The sequence below is a fragment of the Schistocerca cancellata genome, chromosome 6 (genome assembly GCF_023864275.1).
Source record: "Schistocerca cancellata isolate TAMUIC-IGC-003103 chromosome 6, iqSchCanc2.1, whole genome shotgun sequence".
In the NCBI taxonomy this organism is placed as follows: Eukaryota; Metazoa; Arthropoda; class Insecta; order Orthoptera; family Acrididae; genus Schistocerca; species Schistocerca cancellata.
Genome location: NC_064631.1, coordinates 116,819,421 through 116,839,323, shown reverse-complemented (window position 1 = coordinate 116,839,323; position 19,903 = coordinate 116,819,421). Strand labels below are relative to the sequence as shown.

The 19,903-nt window shown below is 41.8% G+C and overlaps 1 protein-coding gene and 1 long non-coding RNA gene across 8 annotated transcripts in view; one reads left to right on the top strand and one right to left on the bottom strand.

Annotated features, from left to right (window-relative positions):
* Positions 1–19,903, top strand: part of LOC126190903 (uncharacterized) — a 554,406-nt gene that overhangs the window by 417,280 nt on the left and 117,223 nt on the right. The window lies entirely within an intron of this gene.
* The window catches only part of LOC126190901 (probable chitinase 10), a 362,914-nt gene that overhangs the window by 336,831 nt on the left and 6,180 nt on the right, over positions 1–19,903 (bottom strand). The window lies entirely within an intron of this gene.

Below are 19,903 nucleotides of genomic sequence, written 5' to 3'. Positions count from 1 at the left end.
ATTCATAGCTGCACTTGATCATGTATTAGGACCTGAACTGTTGGATCGAGTAACAGTGTATGTTGATGACTTACTGATTGCTACGAAATCTTGGGAAGAACATTTAGACATCATAAGCAAAGTTTTCCAGAGGTTTGTTGACTATGGAGTCACAGCTAATCTACATAAGTCTAAATTTGGTAAAAGCGAGATTAAATTTTTAGGACATCTTGTATCATCACAGGGAATTACCCCAGATCCAGACAAACTAGCAGCTATTAAAAACTTTCCTGTGCCCTCTTCTAAACGCCAGTTGAAAGGCTTCCTCAGAATGACATCCTTTTTCAGAAAGTTTATTTCGGACCGGTCGATGAACAGTCAAGCATTGCATGATCTTCTAAAGAAAAATACTCACTGGCATTGGACGCCAGAGTGTCAGGCAGATTTTGATCGCATTAAACAAGCACTTCTTAACAGCAATATTTTGTTCCATCCAGACATGGATAAAGAATTCTGTATTTCGTCAGATGCTTCATTTCAGGGGCTTGGTTCTTGTTTGTTTCAAATAGAAGTAATTGATGGAAAAGAAGAGATAAGAGTTGTCAGGTTTGCAAGTAGGGTTCTCACAGAATGTGAGAGGTCATACTCGGTGACAGAGTTGGAGGCTCTGGCCGTTGTATGGTCCATTAAAAGGTTCAATTACTACATCCATGGTCGGAAAATTAAGGTCTTTCCTGATCACCAAGCTCTTAGTTTCTTGCTCTCGTGTAAACTTCTTCATCCTCGTCTTACACGATGAAGTCTCTTCTTGCAAGAGTATGATTTCGAAATAGTATACATCAAGGGTAAAAACAACATTATCGCGGATGCTTTGTCATGCATGCCGCAAGGACTTCCCGAGTCCAGTGAACTTATCGAGCAGATGTCTAACTACCGAATTCTTCTAATGAAAGACCCACTACATAGAAAGTATTTCCTTCAGCTCTGCAAGCAGATGCGTATACTCCAAGAAACAGATGCCAAATGGCGTAAGGTCAAACAACTTCTTCTAACAAAACCTGATCACCACTTGTCCAAATTTTATAAACTACACAACGATGTTTTATTCCATCGAACTTCTCTCCTCTCTGGTAGATGGTGTGTGTGTATACCACACGCATACGTTGAACACCTTATCTGGTACACACATCTTTCCTGGGGTCATTATGGACCTGAAAAATGCAAACGAAAGATTTCTGCGTATTGCTATGTACCAAACTTGCACCATCGAATCCACAAGTTGTTAAGTACATGTCTTATCTGCCAGAAGGTAAAACCCTTCAACCATTCGAACCTAATTCCTCTGAATCCAATTATTACTGAGAGACCAAATCAAGTTCTGGCCCTTGATCTCGCCGGCCCCCTGCCGCAAGGGAGGGGAGGGGTGAAATACCTAGTCGCATTGTTGGATCTTTTCACAAAACATGTGAGACTTTATGCAGTGAAATCATCCAGTGCACTTCCGATCATCCGTCGAATCGAACAAGACTATTTTCCTCGATTTGGCAAGCCGGAGGCCATTCTATCAGATAATGCATCGAATTGCACTGGCAGACAATGGCGCAATTTTCTTGCCAGACATGGCATCAAACAAATACTTATATCTCGTTTCAGACCGCAATCTAATCCCACCGAACGTATCTTCAAAGAGTTCAATAGATTCATTCGAACCTACATACCTAATCGACAAACCCGTTGGACTGACTTTGTATCTTCATTCGAGCAGATTGTCAACAATCTTCCACACTTCTCAACTGGATTTACACCTGCGGAATTAATGATGAGTCATCGGGAAAGAAATGAATGGTTAGATCCCATACCTAAAATTGTAGAACCAGAATTAGATTTAGATGCAAAACTTAGGCAAGCATTGGTATCCTTAGCTGTACAGGCGAATCTACGCAAGAAGTCTTACGACAAGACGGTATCTAAGGCTCTTACATATGATATTAATGAAAAGGTGCTTTTACGAACACATTTTAAGCCATCGAAGTTGTTGAAAAGAAATCGGAAATGGAGGCTGTTGTACGACGGACCATTTGTAATAATTAGAAAACCACATACAGGATGTTATCTAATAGCGGACCCAGCATCTGGCAGAATTAAAGGATTGTATCACCACCAGAATCTCAAGAAGTATAACGAGGCAAAGTAACAAGCAAAGGAACATTAGCCTAAGGTTTAACCTGTTAAACACTTCGGTATTCAAACACACCAATACGAGTACTCACACTTTGGCGAAAAACTATGGAGGTAATTGAAGATTTGATTTATTATGGCGTACGAAAAGGAAAGCACATTCCATTTGAGAGGACAGATTCTCAGTTAGTTTTAAGTTAGTCATAGGTGTAAGCAGTCCAAGTTGGCTGTTGGCATTGAGGAATGCCGTTATTGGTGAAAGGAGATACGGAAGGAAGTAGCAGATTGCCACTTTCCAACTCCAATGAATATATATGTATGTGAAATATTAGGTTAAGCAATTTCTTTTTCAGCCCTCAAGATGGAATGTTAGTCTTTAAGTGTACAGAGTACAGCCTATTGCGTGTAAACTGTGCGTTATTGTAACACCGCCATGAACTATACCTTTTGTTAGCGCGATCTTTAGAATTAAACAGATTTGTGTAGCCAAGTGTTTGAACTGTCAAAAGCAGTAAATAACAGAGAGAGAGAGTATCACGTAGTATTTGATAGTTTTCAGGAGATTCAATCTCAGACTCAAAGTATCATCTACGAACAGTAAGCCTCATAAAGATTTAATAGCTAAGTAACAAAGCATTTCCTTTATTCTGTTTTACAACAGCTGTTAGGTCATGTAGTCGAGAGTGCCACTACATGGAGACATATACGTCGTACTGACAAGTCTGAAGTATTCCTGATGGTAAACGTTTCTTCTTTAAACATGTAAGATGCACTAAAGTAATTAGCTATTTCACAGCCACGCCCGACAATCGCCCAGAAGGAAGTGTGAGAAGCTAGAAAGCTGTCACCAGATATGACTCACATTATAATAATAAAACTAAGATCTGATATTAGATTAAAGAATAGCCACTTGAAGGCACACGTGACGCCTGTCATTCATCTAAGGTCGCAAAAATATCCTAGTGTAGTTGTGCTAGAATTTGTATATGTATATAGTGTATTTATGTTCATATTTGATCCTCTCCTCTTCCACTTCCCCATCCTATCCCATTAAAAAAAAAAGTGAGGATTAGAATTTGACAGGCTCATCTCAGTGCTCTTTAGACGGTTGAAGTGGAAACGAAATTTGTGGGAGAGATCCGTTAGCGAAAGTTTTGTTCTAATCGCGTATCGCGAGTAGCAATGTTGAGAGATTATAATACATTCCGCGAGTAGTACTTGCAGCCAGTAACTTTATGAAGCATGAATCTTCCGGAGAGAAATGCATGAGTATGCTCGACCAGTAGAGACAGAATTTGTTCAATCTGTGCTCTACGTAAACAGTGACACTAAATTTTGAAGACAGACGAAATAACAAGCTGCTTAAAAGATTTGTTTTAAGAAAAATTTGACCTTTGTAAAAGGGAGAGAGAATAACCGAAATAATCGTGCCTTGATGCACAAGAAGTGGTATTCAATACGCTAATCCGGCGTGGCGTGACTGAAAAGGTTAACAGAATTTTGTGACTGTAAGCAAACTTAAGAAATGTATGTATGTATGTATGTATGTAATTTATGGACATTGTTTAATCTTGTAATGTATTTACCTGTGAGTAACTTGAACTGTGAACTTTGAAATCGCAATGTGAGATGGAAGATGTGAATTTGCAGACACCCCCTAAGACGTTCTAAACAAAATGCGAGTGATAAAGTGTACAAAATACGTGTGCAGTGACATGTGTACACGCAAGTGCAGGTAGTGACAGCGATCACAGCAAAGCATTTTGCAAACTATATGTAAAACGTTGGCTTCACTTACCTGTGTGTAAGCAGCATGGCAGGACGCAGGGACTGTCGTGTGAAATCCTCGAAACAGACGGTGGTATTTTCTACCCAAGTTTTCGATACGCCGATCGACGATGGAGAAAGGACACTAGACGTGTGTTTTCCGCGTGTTCTCATTTTAGCAGAGCGCGAGTGACACACGTTAAACTTCATACGAGCATACACGAGCGCGTGTTGCACTGGACTAGTAACCGGCAACAGCGCGGAGCTGCTTGCAGTTGGACTCAACAATTAACATTTGAAACACAACCGACGCGCGGTTTGTGGAGGCGTGTCATTGACCTTAGAATGTTTTCCGTCTCACAACTACGCAAGAGACATTGCTAAAGCCATCACAGTGAAACTTAATTATGAACTTTATTTATTCTGTAAAAAGAGAAGTCTTAGCTTCAAATTAATTTCCATTTAATCAGTCACGTCGGATATTTTGCGATAGATAGTTAAATAAAGACAAGGCATTACTGAGCACTGAAACGTTAACTGGAAGGGGAGGTTATCAATCCTGTCCAGAATCCTATAAAACCTTAACCTGTAAGACTAGATTATAGCACGAACCTAACACAGGTTTCTTTCTGTTTATTTGCATGTAAACGACATGACGATGCGAGACACTAGAGAGGCAACACGAGCGAACACAAAAAAGACGCTCCGCAGGGTCGTGACCTCTCGGACGACGCCGCTCACCGAACGAGAATAGACGTTGCAGACTCCGGTTAAGTGAGCGCGTGACAAATAAAAGTGTACAGTGTAGTGTCAAGTGAAACGTCCTGATTAACAACGACATTCTAAAAGAATCTAATGAAACGGATAAAAAACATTACGAGACCAAACAGGTCACAGACAATTTTAGAGGACTGTTTAAGTAATTATTTCAATGTATCTGAGTATGTTTGTCTACTGACATGTTTTGTATTCTATATAGAGTATTATTCATTTATCTTTGTGTGTGTTAGACTTAAGATTGTTTTTTTGTCATATTTTGTTTCACAGTAACAGCAATTAAGATAACAGTGCAAGGACACCTTACAATGAACTGAGAGAAGTGCCAAAATGCACAATAGACACTGAAAGACTTTATTTGTTTTCATAACTGTACTGGAAGCATAAAATAACTAGATGACAAACTCATTAAAATTTTATGTTAGAACGAAAGTAAACAGATGATAAAACACAGTAATGTCTTGAAACTACATGTGAGTCCTGATGATCCTTCCGGAATCATCATGCCTCACATGGGAGGCATTGTGACATTACAGCCTTTATCACTGCGATTTTTAATATGTAAAAGTTTTTTTTCTGTATTCGCGTCAGTATGTGCGAACTTTTAACATATACCATTGAATGTTGTAACCAGATATCTTTGCCGCGCTCCTGAAAAGCGCAGAATATCACGATAGCTATAAACTGTTATACGCTGCTATCGATCAGTAAAAAAACGATGCACCTATGTTTCAAAATAACAATTGCCAAGTTTTACTTCTGCAGGGAGCCGCGCCGCTCTCTAGCTGTTCTTCTGTGAATGTGTTGCGAGTCGGACGCAAAAGTATTGTGCTCCATACTGATATAATCATTTTATTGTAAATTTAAGAGTTTAAGTGATTAAAAAATATATGTAGCCACAAACAAGCGAGAATGCGTATCATGAAAATCATCATGGGTGGCCATATTAATGTAAGTTTCCGTTTCATAATATAATACTTGAAGCCTTGAAGTTTATTTAATTTCAAAGAAAATCTCTCAACCTTATTTTCATTAATTATACTTGTGATAATCTTTTCTGTTTAAAGATTTATGCAGCTTATGATCCAGCGTGTGTTCTGTCGGAACAGGAGGCTGTCGTGACGACATCGTTATAGTATTTATTCCAAGTTCTTTCAGTTCCGTTTATATGTTCGTACAAATCCAATTAGTTGGTCCCTTAGGTTTCTATCATGTAACTTCTGTCTGTTTTATCCGCGCGATCTTCCTCCGAAAAAAAATTTGTTCATTTTTTAGTAATTTTCGATATCGCGAATGAGAAAAGACAGCCGCCTCCTGCTCCGAATGGAACACCACGACTTTTCTAACGTCGGAGAGTAACGCACGAATTTTCCGCTAAAGGGTAATAGAATTTCTTAAAGCTGGATCAATTACACATGTTGCTGCTGTTCTCCGACAAATCTGGTGTGATTAATAGTAATTTATTCTGTCACGACAAAAAGACCCAATTTTATTTTTACCAAAGCAACAAAGCTTCCAATTAAATTATTAAAAAAAATCATACCAGAAATTATATGTGGCCCTGCAGTTCATTTCTTAGTGTTTCCTTAGTGCGCCATTTTTTCAAAATACAGTTCACAAACCCTTAGCAACACAATTCCAACTTAAGTAAATGAAATTAAAAATGTGTTTTGTAAATGAAACAAGTATTGATATGCCCGCTGCGGAGGATGGCCACAAAAACTAACTTGAAACGCAATATGTTTCCGCTTACATAACGCGAAGATTTTTTACATATCTTACCATCGCTAGTCCACGTTCGCCTTTTGTTTGAGAGAAGAAATTTATTATGAAATGCAATTGGATCAGTTTTCTGGCAACATCACTCACATAATTATCATCGGTCTCCAGACAGTGTCTACCACTCTCATATTGTAGTCAACGTAAAGATAAAAATTTACAACCTGCTGTACTGTGTACTATGAGTCCTACGATCAAGTCTTACTTGTGCAGCAGATTGCCTTAGACCTCTGATAAGTTCTACTGCTAGTTACATGGAAACATCAGAAATATTGGGTTCATTTTTGATCGTCCATTATACTTAAGAAAATGTTTATTATGACTTATAAACCTTGATGATTCTGGCAAAGGACTGACTACACAATTCACAGTTTGAAACTGGCCTGTAGTGCAACAAATTTCTCGTACTTTTCGTTGATACTTAGTTTCCTACACACCCAGATGATTGTAATGATTCACCAAAATCGTTAATTTTCAGCGATTTTTTTTTCAGGAACGAAAACATCATTGTATCAAATCGCACTGTGTTACAGCTTTCATTACCGTTCCATTGATTACATTATTCCTATGCGAATAAATAAAAATGATTAACGATAAGAAAATGACTTCTCAACAAAACAAACGTTTTGCAGAGTGATGTCATTATTTACTCTAAATTATGAGAAAATGTGTTAGACAGCCATTTAAATTTAATTTCTGAAGAGTAGACATTGTATAGAGGTGATATCCATGTTTTGAAGTTCATAGTTAAATAGACTTCTGATGTCAGTTTCTGTAATGCATGAGCTGGACGCGTTTGCTACGGGAGTAGAGAGAGAGACATAGAGAGAGAGAGATAGAGATGCTGATTAAGTTAATATATCCTGTGAAAGACAAATGCTTGCATTTAGTACACTAATTTCTAGCTATGCTTAAGTTAAGCGTTGTTTATTGAATGAGTAATGAAACTCATAATCCCTTTCCGTTGCAGGTGTTGTGTTGATTATGAGTTGTGTGGCAGCGTAAGTGGTGGTTGTTAGCCACGTAGCGTCCCTTAAACGGCGAGATGTCAGTATTCCCTTCGACAGTGGAACATAGGCTGTTGAATCCTAAGCTCCACCTTGTTGTTCGAAAGTCATTACGACCGTCACCGATTGTGTAAACTATCTGCTTTTCTCACAAATTAATCCTTTTTCCATAATACATTTATATTGGCACACCTTAAATGATGCTAAGTAACACATGGCAGTTACACGAAAATGGGTCATGACACGGGGAGTTTTCTCATCGTGCATAACAAATAGTGCTCAGTGATTCATCTCATCTCTCATTTTGCAATAAACAGTGAATGATTACGAAGGTATCGTGTCGCCATGAAGATCGCCATAAAATAGAATTTCTTCCTTCGTGTCAGTGAGTACGAAAGCTTTCTCTCCCTAATTTTCTCTCAGTAGGTATCTATATTTATCCATGCATCCGGTACATTGTAGCTGAGGCGGAAGGTAATGTTTCGCTGGTAACAGTCGAAGCAAGCAGTTCAGTAGGCGACTGCAAAACGAGGCTTGCAGCCCGGCAGAACGGATGGGAAGACTCACCCAGCGGTGAGATCGGAACTACGTGTCTTCTATAGGTTACCTGTATTGTTATTTAAATTTATCTCACAACAAAATGTTAACGAAATTTGTGTTTCGTACGATGGAGTAATATCTCAAGAGTATTACGTATAAGCTCGAGGTAATTGAGTGAAATGAGTATCTAAGTTAAATAATATCTCTGACTTAAATATTGAATTTTTAATAAAGACTGCACGTGCTAATTTCCCCTTTACTCATATGTGGGTCCAGTTATGTTGTTTCCTAAGAAGAACCGACTGATTTCTGCTGAAGCTGAAGTTAGTGGGTGGTTTCGACCTGTGTGGTTGCATTTCAACTATATATGTACTGTAAAATTATCTACATCGCGTAACCCAATAGAATATCAGAATTTGAAAACAAATAAACTATGAGGACGTTCAGTTGCACGTTAGAATCCAGTAATGGTTATTAAGAATAAACATAAGTTAACGACTTTACGCTATCACACTTCCTCCCACTAATACAATTACAGATCGTATAGATAAACATTAGAGAATAGAGTAGAATGAACAAGACGCTGTCGTGATTAACTATATATACTGAAACAAGACTCAAACCAGGAGCGCTTGCTCCTTATTGTATTCTCACTCTTAAACAAACATGACACTTTACGTACATCATAACAGTATAGAATACGGTTATTTCGAGCTATATATGTAGAACTACTTTCAAAAACGAGAATTATTCTTAAATCAACAAGTGGTTCATAAGGAGGCGACACGCTTCGCAGGGGCCAAGTTATCTTTCACAACCTCTAACACATCATACTCTCTGAAAATGTGCTCTCACTTGGAGTTGAAACACTGAAATGAAATCATGACACTGACTCACTGACTTAATTTTTGTAACTTACCAAGCGTTCCGAATACAGGTTTGCAAACACTTTCGAAAAACAACATTATTTGTGTATTCTGTTTTCAGCTGTCAGGCAGCGCCCCGTCGACCTGGAGTTCAACACGGAGGTTATAATGTGCGTCTAGTACGCCCCCACCCCCCAATGTGTCCCTTGCTACTGTGTGAAAATATCTCGGCCTTTCGGTTATTATTTCTTCTAGGGAATAAAAGATTTATTCTTCGATAGAGTCCAAATTTAACAACGATTTAGTAAGAAGAAGACTTTCAATAGCGATTGTGTTGTACATGAAAAGTTGGAAATGTTGGCTGCAATAACTTTGTCAAATCGTTCTCCAGCAGCAAATTTCTTGATATATGATGACAATAAAAGACAGAGCGCTTGTGAACTGCTTGGAGTGTCCTTCAACTGCTTCAATAACATTATGACATTTTCCTTGCCATGACGTTTTAAAGTGTTTTACAAAACTGTCTTATTGTTAATGAACTGGCATCATTTATGCTTCCAGGCATGAAGACATCTATATTCTCTCTTTTTTTTTCATACCGTCGTCGAGCTATGGTCGTAAGTTTCTCGAGTTTGTCTATCGAATGAATATATTTTGCATCGTGTTAAATATGGACTGGAGCCTTCGCACTGGAATTATGTCGACTTCGCCATTTACCTGCGGGGTGACAGGCTTTCAGACGCTGCCTTTCCATTTTCTAAGCAAATGTAGCAACTGGGGAAGGCAGCGGAACGGGAGAGCCTTTCCCCAACCCTGAGGACTGCGGCAGCTTCCTGCAGTGCTAAACCTCGGGGATGGCGGCGGTCAAGCGGTGCCCCAGCGGTCTCGAGCCCAACGCACGGCTCAGAGTGTCAGACTACCCCCACAACGCGAGCTGCTCTTCCCCCTCCGCAAGTGAGGACCACAGCTCGTCGGTCAACAGTTCTTCTAAATAAGGCGACGACAACGGTTCATCATCTGCAGAGAAAGACAACGCCAAAATGGATACTGCTTAAATACCGGGTGATCAAAAAGTCAGTATAAATTTGGAATCTTAAGAAACCACGGAATAATGTTGATAGAGATGTAAAAATTGACACACATGCCTGGAATGATATGGGATTTTATAAGAACAAAAAAATAAGCAAAGTTCACAAAATGTCCGACAGATGGCGCTGGACAGCAAAAGGTCAGTGACTACGCATGACAATCGTGTATAAAAGGAGCTGTAATGAGAGAGAGAATCAGATTAGCCAGCAGTCGCAGCATGTTGACGTTACCTGAAAAGGCGCTTTTAATGAAGCTGTATTATCAGAATGGGGAATGTGCTGTTTCAGCGTTACGGTCCTATCGATATAGGAAGGGGATTCGAACGGGTAAAGGTCCGTTGACAAATGTAGCTGTGGTGAGAATGATTTCGAAGTTCAAAGCCACTGGTTGTTTAGACGATAGACCCCATAGTGGCCGACCGAGCACAAGGCGTAATGCTGCTGAGACAGCTCAGGAAGAAATGGAGGCTGTAGCGGGTTCGTCTATGCACGGGGAAGACAGCGCTCGTCCAGTCGCACCATCATTCCATGCAGTACTGTTTGGTTGGCACTGAGGCGTACCCTCCGATGCTATCCGTACGAAATCCATCGGCATCATGAACTGATACCTGGCGATTTAGTGAAGCGGAGGGCAAATGCGGTGTGGGCGTTTCAGAAGATGGTGCAAGATTTCGATTGATTGAGTAACGTGTTGTGGACCAACGAAGCTCATTTCACGCTCCGAGGGTCTGCCAACGCCCACAACTGCAGAACCTGGGGTACCGAAAATCCTCGAACTGTTGTGGAAACTCCATTACACGACGAGAAAATCACGGTATGGGTTGGATTTACCACATCTACCGTTATCGGGCCTTTTTTCTTCGAGGAAATGCGCGATTCTGGTTTTGTAACTGCTACCGTGATGAGTGAGAGGTACGCCAATATGTTACAGAATCGCATCATCCCCGGCCTGGATGATAAACACCTGCTGGAACGTACGATGTTTAAGCAGGATGGCGTTCCACCCCATATTGCTAGACGCGTGAAAGATCTCTTGCGCGCGTCGTTGGATGATGATCGTGTGCTCAGCCGCCACTTTCGTCTTGCTTGGCCTCCCAGGTCCTCAGACCTCAGTCCGTGCGATTATTGGCTTTGGGTTACCTGAAGTCGCAAGTGTACCGTGTTCGACGGACATCTCTAGGGATGCTGAGAGACAACAACCGACGCCAACGCCTCACCATAACTTCGGACATACTTTACAGTCCTGTTACAACTTTATTCCTCAACTACAACTACAGCTATTGTTGAGGAACGATGGTGGACATATTGAGCATTTCCTGTAAAGAACATCATCCTTGCCTTGTCTTACTTTGTTATGCTAATTATTGCTATTCTCATCAGATGAAGAGCCATCTGTGTGACATTTTTTGAACTTTTGTATTTTTTGGTTCTAATAAAACCCAATGTCGTTCCAAGCATGTGTGTCAATGTGTACCTCTCTCTAAATTATTCAGTATCTAGTCAGTTTTCAAATTTATACTGACTTTTTGATCACCTGGTAAATGCCGAAAGAATGAAGGTTCCTCAACGAAGGATCCAGAAGTTATTACTTTACTTGCATGAGTTTGCTTTACATTTCTATATATGTATGTACCTCATCTTACGTTACTAGACTAACTAAGATTTCAACGTAGAAACAGAGAATGTCGAGACAGAACACAATATTTAGTTTCCGTTGTAGATATACGTCATAATAGTGTCAGCTGTTTTATCTAGTGTAAGAATGAGTAGCAACTGTCAAATAAATGTGTTCTGTATTAAGCAGATCACCTCTACAGACAGCAGGCATTTTCAACTTAATACACCTTCGTTTGTAGTTAGAGCATCGGACCGGCGTATAGACTCTAAAGCCTAAATACGCTGTAAGTGAGCGGTGCAGAAAGAGGCCACTACTAAATTAAGTGTTAATGGTGTCAAGATTGTCTCATAATCTGAAATTTTTTTTGTGTTTCTCGTTCTGTAACTTTAATGATTGTCACGTCTTGTCATTTCCAAATTCGATATATTTCATTAGATTGTATATAATATTCTCTTACCTACTAATCTGTACTGACATATCAGAAATTAAATGTTCTAGAGACGTGAAGTTGTCACTATTGTACGACTGAGAGTCTATGAGGTGACTCAGATATGATGAAACTCTTGTAAGAGACAAACACGTTATTTTACGAAGAGGAGCATGTACTGTACACAGTCTACGTAACATAACCATGAAGTACAAAAATTATTAGTACACTACTTTATGCACTCCTGATATTATTTTGGCCCCATTACGTGGTCATGCCATCAGTGTGTAGTGGATTAGAACCCTTTTTCGGCGTAGAATTTGCTGGCGACATACTCATGTGTGACGTAAGGTAGGACGTGTGTCAACTTGCATGCATATCGCGGCGGATTTACAGGTATTTGCTGCATGGTCCCACAGTGAACTCAGCATGTCCTTCGCACCTTTCAACGATGATGGACGACAATTATAACGCATAGAGGCGCTAAAAATAAAATTATACGTGACTGAATGTTGTAACAATTTTTGTGCATTATATAACCAGACGCTAATCTCCATTATTAATCCATCCTGGAGAGCATATATGAATAAAACTTCATTCAGATGGGACCAGGGCTGCAAATTGTTAACTATTCTGCCGGTGGGGATTCTTATCGGAACTCTGTCTGGAAATCATACAACCGAACTGCGCACAGGTAGCTGCGCAAGACAAAATATGCTCACGGAAGATCTGATTGTTCAGTCCCAAGGCACAGGACTGCGCTTACATCCAGGCCACCTACGCAACACATTCTGTTACTACTCTGTATGGATTACTCTGCTTACGACTGCAGAATTAATCTTTATCCTACAGCAGTGTGAACTGCCTTTCAATTCGCGAGATATTAAAACTCTTTGTAAGATCGGAACTCGATAAATGCGGGCGGGGCTCTCGAGCCGCTACAAGAGTTTCAGGTTTACCAGGATCTGTGTCTTATATTTCAATCTTTTGTGAAGCTAGAAAGCCGTGCTTGGGTGTTTGTAAAGATGCATCGTCTACTCTCATAATTAGTATTCAAGATACCCTGATATTTTAGTAATGTGCAGAATGAAAAGACAGTATCACAAGTCGAAGCTTGCATCACAATCTCACTCAAGAAAACAGCTATCGAATAAACACACAGCACACGTTTCTTAAAAACAAAGCAAAGGAAACATAGAAAGAACCTGCATATCTCACAATATTACGTAGCACATGAATTAATGATGTGGTAAAAACAAGAGGTTGTTGTGAATTTCTTTAAGCCTTCTGCTTACACCATCCACTTCTACGAAGGAACAATCTTACGGTTTGTAAATAACCGAAAACAGTCTGCAACAAATAGATATCTAACTAAAACATTTTTGAGTGGGTCGTAAATTCTTTTCGAACCAATTATGATAACGAGAAAATGGTTCAAATGGCTCTGAGCACTATGGTACTTAACTTCTAAGGTCATCAGTCCACTAGAACTTAGAACTACCTAAACCTAACTAACCCAAAGACATCACACACATCCATGCCCGAGGCAGGATTCGAACCTGCGACCGTAGCGGTCGTCGGTTCCAGACTGTAGCGCCTAGAACCGCTCGGCCACCCCGGCCCGCTTATGATAACAAATCAGTGCAACAGTACTACATGCTTCATATGAGTATCCATCAATGCAGGGGTATACATAATTCTACCTTATTCCGTTCCTGAAAACTAAGTAGCTCGCAAAGAAATTATACTACATTCTAATAATAAGTCTTTACTTCTCTGAGTGAATCCCGATGCGTTACAGTGACTGTGCAGTGTACCCTTGTATTTCGCAGCAAGACTAGAGGGCGACACTGTAACGTGGCACATTTGAGTGAAAGCTATATGCGGAAGAATATGCATCAAAAAAATAAATTTTCAATAACGGATGTGAATAACTGGTATGTTAACTTTTACGAATAATTGTGACAATTGAGTATCTCGTAGAGATGATCTAATACACATTTCTCTTTTCAAAAACCAGGAGAAATTTGCTGGTCATGTAATCCAAAAACCATCAGTACAAAATTAACGTGACACTTGAACGGTTAACATTGAAGAATTGAAGATGCTAGGGAATCAAATAATTAAAGCAGCAACCAGGCTCGAAGTAGTTATGAATTCGCAACATTCACAGACCTATTCCATTGTCCATAAGCAAGCGACCGGTTACGAGCGTGGAGCAGTCCTAAGTAATCAGATTTACTAATCATATCGAAAGATGTACTTTAACGCCGATTATAAAGTCGCTTGATCCTACTAGGTACCTTGTATCTAGTAAATGCTGCTCACGGACATAACTTTTCATCATACAAAAGAAAATGCGTCACAACTGCTCGAAAACAGCTCCTTTACGTCTGTACATAACATTCTACAGTTCCTTATTGCAATGCAGTGGGTGCTTTCTCTGAACGAGGAGTTCACATTTGTCGAGGACCGCCAACGAGCACTAATGGGTAAAGCACAAGACGTACCGAAGATTTGTACTGATGGAGTGCCTTAGCAAAGGTTTTGTGAATGTACCAGGTCAAGTCAAGAATTATGTATACTTTGCATACTACCGTTTATTAATACACTCCTGGAAATGGAAAAAAGAACACATTGACACCGGTGTGTCAGACCCACCATACTTGCTCCGGACACTGCGAGAGGGCTGTACAAGCAATGATCACACGCACGGCACAGCGAACACACCAGGAACCGCGGTGTTGGCCGTCGAATGGCGCTAGCTGCGCAGCATTTGTGCACCGCCGCCGTCAGTGTCAGCCAGTTTGCCGTGGCATACGGAGCTCCATCGCAGTCTTTAACACTGGTAGCATGCCGCGACAGCGTGGACGTGAACCGTATGTGCAGTTGACGGACTTTGAGCGAGGGCGTATAGTGGGCATGCGGGAGGCCGGGTGGACGTACCGCCGAATTGCTCAACACGTGGGGCGTGAGGTCTCCACAGTACATCGATGTTGTCGCCAGTGGTCGGCGGAAGGTGCACGTGCCCGTCGACCTGGGACCGGAACGCAGCGACGCACGGATGCACGCCAAGACCGTAGGATCCTACGCAGTGCCGTAGGGGACCGCACCGCCACTTCCCAGCAAATTAGGGACACTGTTGCTCCTGGGGTATCGGCGAGGACCATTCGCAACCGTCTCCATGAAGCTGGGCTACGGTCCCGCACACCGTTAGGCCGTCTTCCGCTCGCGCCCCAACATCGTGCAGCCCGCCTCCAGTGGTGTCGCGACAGACGTGAATGGAGGGACGAATGGAGACGTGTCGTCTTCAGCGATGAGAGTCGCTTCTGCCTTGGTGCCAATGTTGGTCGTATGCGTGTTTGGCTCCGTGCAGGTGAGCGCCACAATCAGGACTGCATACGACTGAGGCACACAGGGCCAACACCCGGCATCATGGTGTGGGGAGCGATCTCCTACACTGGCTGTACATCACTGGTGATCGTCGAGGGGACACTGAATAGTGCACGGTACATCCAAACCGTCATCGAACCCATCGTTCTACCATTCCTAGACCGGCAAGGGAACTTGCTGTTCCAACAGGACAATGCACGTCCGCTGTGGCCGAGCGGTTCTAGGCGTTTCAGTCCGGAACCGCGCTGCTGCTACGGTCGCAGGTTCGAATCCTGCCTCGGGCATGGGTGTGTGTGATGTCCTTAGGTTGATTAGGTTTAAGTAGATCTAAGTCTAGGGGACTGATGACCTCAGATGTTAAGTCCCATAGTGCTTAGAGCCAGCCAATGCACGTCCGCATGTATCCCGTGCCACCCAACGTGCTCTAGAAGGTGTAAGTCAACTACCCTAACCAGCAAGATCTCCGGATCTGTCCCCCATTGAGCATGTTTGGGACTGGATGAAGCGTCGTCTCACGCGGTCTGCACGTCCAGCACGAACGCTGGTCCAACTGAGGCGCCAGGTGGAAATGGCATGGCAAGCCGTTCCACAGGACTACATCCAGCATCTCTACGATCGTCTCCATGGGAGAATAGCAGCCTGCATTGCTGCGAAAGGTGGATATACACTGTACTAGTGCCGACATTGTGCATGCTCTGTGGCCTGTGTCTATGTGCCTGTGGTTCTGTCAGTGTGATCATGTGATGTATCCGACCCCAGGAATGTGTCAATAAAGTTTCCCCTTCCTGGGACAATGAATTCACGGTGTTCTTATTTCAATTTCCAGGAGTGTATATTATTACGTAAACAGTAGCAATAATGATTCGGTTACACTACTACCATATGTAGTAGCAGTATATAACTAAAAAATTCACGAAAACAAAAAAATGGTTCAAATGGCTATGACCACTATGGGACTTAACTTCTAAGGTCATCAGTCCCCTAGAACTTAGAACTACTAAAACCTAACTAACCTAAGAACATCACACAATCCATGCCCGAGGCAGGATTCGAACCTGCGACCATAGCGGTTCCAGACTGTAGCGACTAGAATCGCTTCGCCACCATGGACGGCTCACGAAAACACGGACTTATCTGCTTATAAGACGGTTTTTGCACCAAAAGTGCATACGCTTCTTTTAATTTCCTGTCCTGGGATAAGACGTATCATCCTTTCGATATTTTAGCAAAAGGTTGAACTGTATCTCGCATCAGGTTTTTAATGAATGGCAGGAATGCACCCACATCAAAAAACCAAATTTTCAAAGCATCATGTTGGTCTATGGATTATGTGCTGAAAGAAAAACTAAACTGTTTATTTCGCGTCATTAAAGACTGTTTCAAGTGGTCTAAATGACATCTCCACCTAGTTTCAAGTTGCAGATTCTGATTTGATGCACAGTTGGTTCCATAGGAAGAATTCGTGCATTTTAGGGTAAACCAGAATCACGGCCTCAGATTCTTCTGAAGGGGGAAGGGAAGTGGTCGTAGAAATAAGAAAGATAAAGGTGGAACTAGGCATGTGAAGCACGATATTCCTGCTAGTCTTATAACCAGTCTCTGTGCTCGTGAGATGCGAAAGAGACTGGTACACTAAGAGGGAATTTCGTCTCCCGACAGGGTATGGTCTACTCCCAACCCAGACTAAATTACGAAGAGCAAAGTGTAGCAGCTCCACGTCCGGTCATCAAGCGGAAGACAAAGAGGCAGGTGAAAACAAACAACCATCATTGTTGTTGTGTTCCTGAGCTTCATAGGCAGATACAAGTGGTAGAAGTTCTCAAGGCACATCCTTAGAATGATGGGGCTATTTTCACGCAGCAGCCGTCCATAGTGATGTTGGAACAGCAGTTGTAATTCATAGTTGACCTTAACGAATGGTTAGTAGATAATTGTTGTGTACGTAGCTCGGCGTAGTCAGCGCGTACACAACTTTCCCAATAGAGCGCGCCCCGCTAAACACAACAGCGCAGGCGCAGCGCTCGTCCGTCGCCGCACTACGAGATGGCGCAGTCTTGGAGAAGGACCAAATTCTGCTTCCGCCGATCCGCGTATTAATATGTAACGCAGCCAATGAGATTGCTGCTAATGTAGAACCTTTTCTCCTCGCCGATCACACTTGCGCAGTGATACCTGAACGCACTAGGTATTATAACGAGTGCAGAGACCTCCGATTAGTCAGTCTGCATCAGTCTGCATTAGTCTATAAACAAGTTTCAGTCTGCACCTAATAAGATTATCATATTCCAGTACATAGCCATGAATATAAATGAATAGACACTTGTCAAGTATCAGAGATATCTGAGAATAAGATTAACGTATCAAGACCAAAGGAACTTCAGATTGTCAATTGTAAATAGCATCCAGAACCAAGTTATTTTTATGCTTGTTATTATTTTAATATATGTGTGTGAAAATTAATCAAGTTCAGTTTAAAGTGGTCACCGTCAATCTGCTACTCTAAACGTGCAAGTGGCATTTCTATCGTCTGACCTAACGACAGAAGATAAACACGCCACGATAAGACCACGAGACATATTGCTGACACTCGCCTACTTCGTTAGAGCGACAGGTCAAATAATCTGATGGTGTTTGTACCGAAGGTCTTACAGTACGAACACAACAATAATGAAACTCAGCAACTTGACAACACGTTATGAAAACTGAAATCCTTGACGCCATTCAAGATTTGGTTGAACGATACTCGATAGAAACGGCAACTATTATCAACAGTTTTCCATTGTTTTCAGGAGCAGCTGCACTAGACCACGGAATCTGCCCTGCGGATTCGACAGAAAAGGGGCTGATGTTACGGAAGACTCAGGAAAGACAAATGCCATGCTACTGCAGGTACAAGCAGACTTGTAAGTGGACCATGAGGCCCTTTTAATACCCTCCACGCAGCTCACACGTCTCGAAAATGTGGTAAACAACTCCATGCAGAAATATACGTGGCCGCCGCCCTCGTCATTCACATGTGGGAATCAATAAAAATGACGACTGAGACGTTTTTAAGACCCAACTAGACAATACAGACAAACAGTCGAGGTTTTAACGCACTCTCGCCAAAAGTATCACTGACAAGCGCATTGAAATTACAGAACTGCAGGAAGCTCTCCTATACACTGGCCATTAGATCCACATACTCGCACTTCCGGGAGAGTTCTTGAGATACATAAAATTCGTGTCAAAAACTCACCACTGTAGGCATTACGCAATAGGGGGACCTGGTTGAAGTTATGGGTGCGTGTACCATTAACATGTAAATATTACCAGTTTGATTGTTTTGCTATGCAGACCTGCCCAATGGCCTGGGTAGCATAAATTTGTGCACTTAGGAGTTACAAGAAATGTTATTTGTATCGCCCAACAGGAAGTCACATATCCTACTTTCCAAATCGCAATTACTGCAGTTCCGATCTGTGTCAGTCACTTTCGGCCCCAAAAACCCGAAACACATGTTCCCTGCGTCATGTAAGCACACAAGGCCTGCGACCTAATTCCACAGGGAGATCATTAGAAGTGAACCCGAATTCTCTCAAAATACAAGGTCACACTGGCTATTCTCTGTGCTAAACCCAATAGTTGCCATTTGCACCTGCTAATGAAAATATCACAGAGGGGACAGAATTGCAGCGTCCGGGTTTGTTGATAAATGGCACAACGGGACATTTTAGGAGCTTCTTTCCCATTACACGCCACTATCACCTGAACCACAACTCTAAACACCAACTATGCAGTCCTTCGAAATTCTGCCCAAGGAAAACCTAACCCACTTATAAGACCTGCTAGATACTACCCTTCTTGTTTCACTGGATTAGACAAAAGCCTCTGAAACAGTCGAGTGACGATGGAACACCTGCTCGACCATGTAACAATATATCAGGCCCAACATCGCCACTGCTTCAACACCATAGGATCTTTCACCTCAGCCGTTTGCATAATTTTGATGGCAGAAAGTACTGTGTACTGCCACCACAGATGGAGAGTTGCCCAAATCCTACCCTTATTATCCATTATCCAGCAGATCCGTAAAAGTCACGACGGCATTAGTGACTCAATGCCCGTGAGTGAACCAAAATGGTGAAAACAAAACAAGGGACGCAGAGACTCGTGTTTCAGCATCTCAGTGATATCGTGTATAGAGTAATACAAAAAACTGAAGGAGGACACGAAAAAGGGGTAAACTCACAAATGGAGTGCTTACCCCGAATAAGTGCATTAGAATGTAAAGCGTAGAGACAATGATGTGTAAATCGGTGTCTCTGTTGCAGCCAGATTCTTAGGCAGTAATTCGGTGTTCAGGATTAATCTAAGGAGGGAACACATGTAGCGACAAAGATGTTTAGCAGCATGGGAAGCAAAGAACTGTAATCAGGCCATAGCCACAGGCTATAGCAATGTCAACATTAGTCACCATTTTCATTACCACGAGCTGTTGGCTG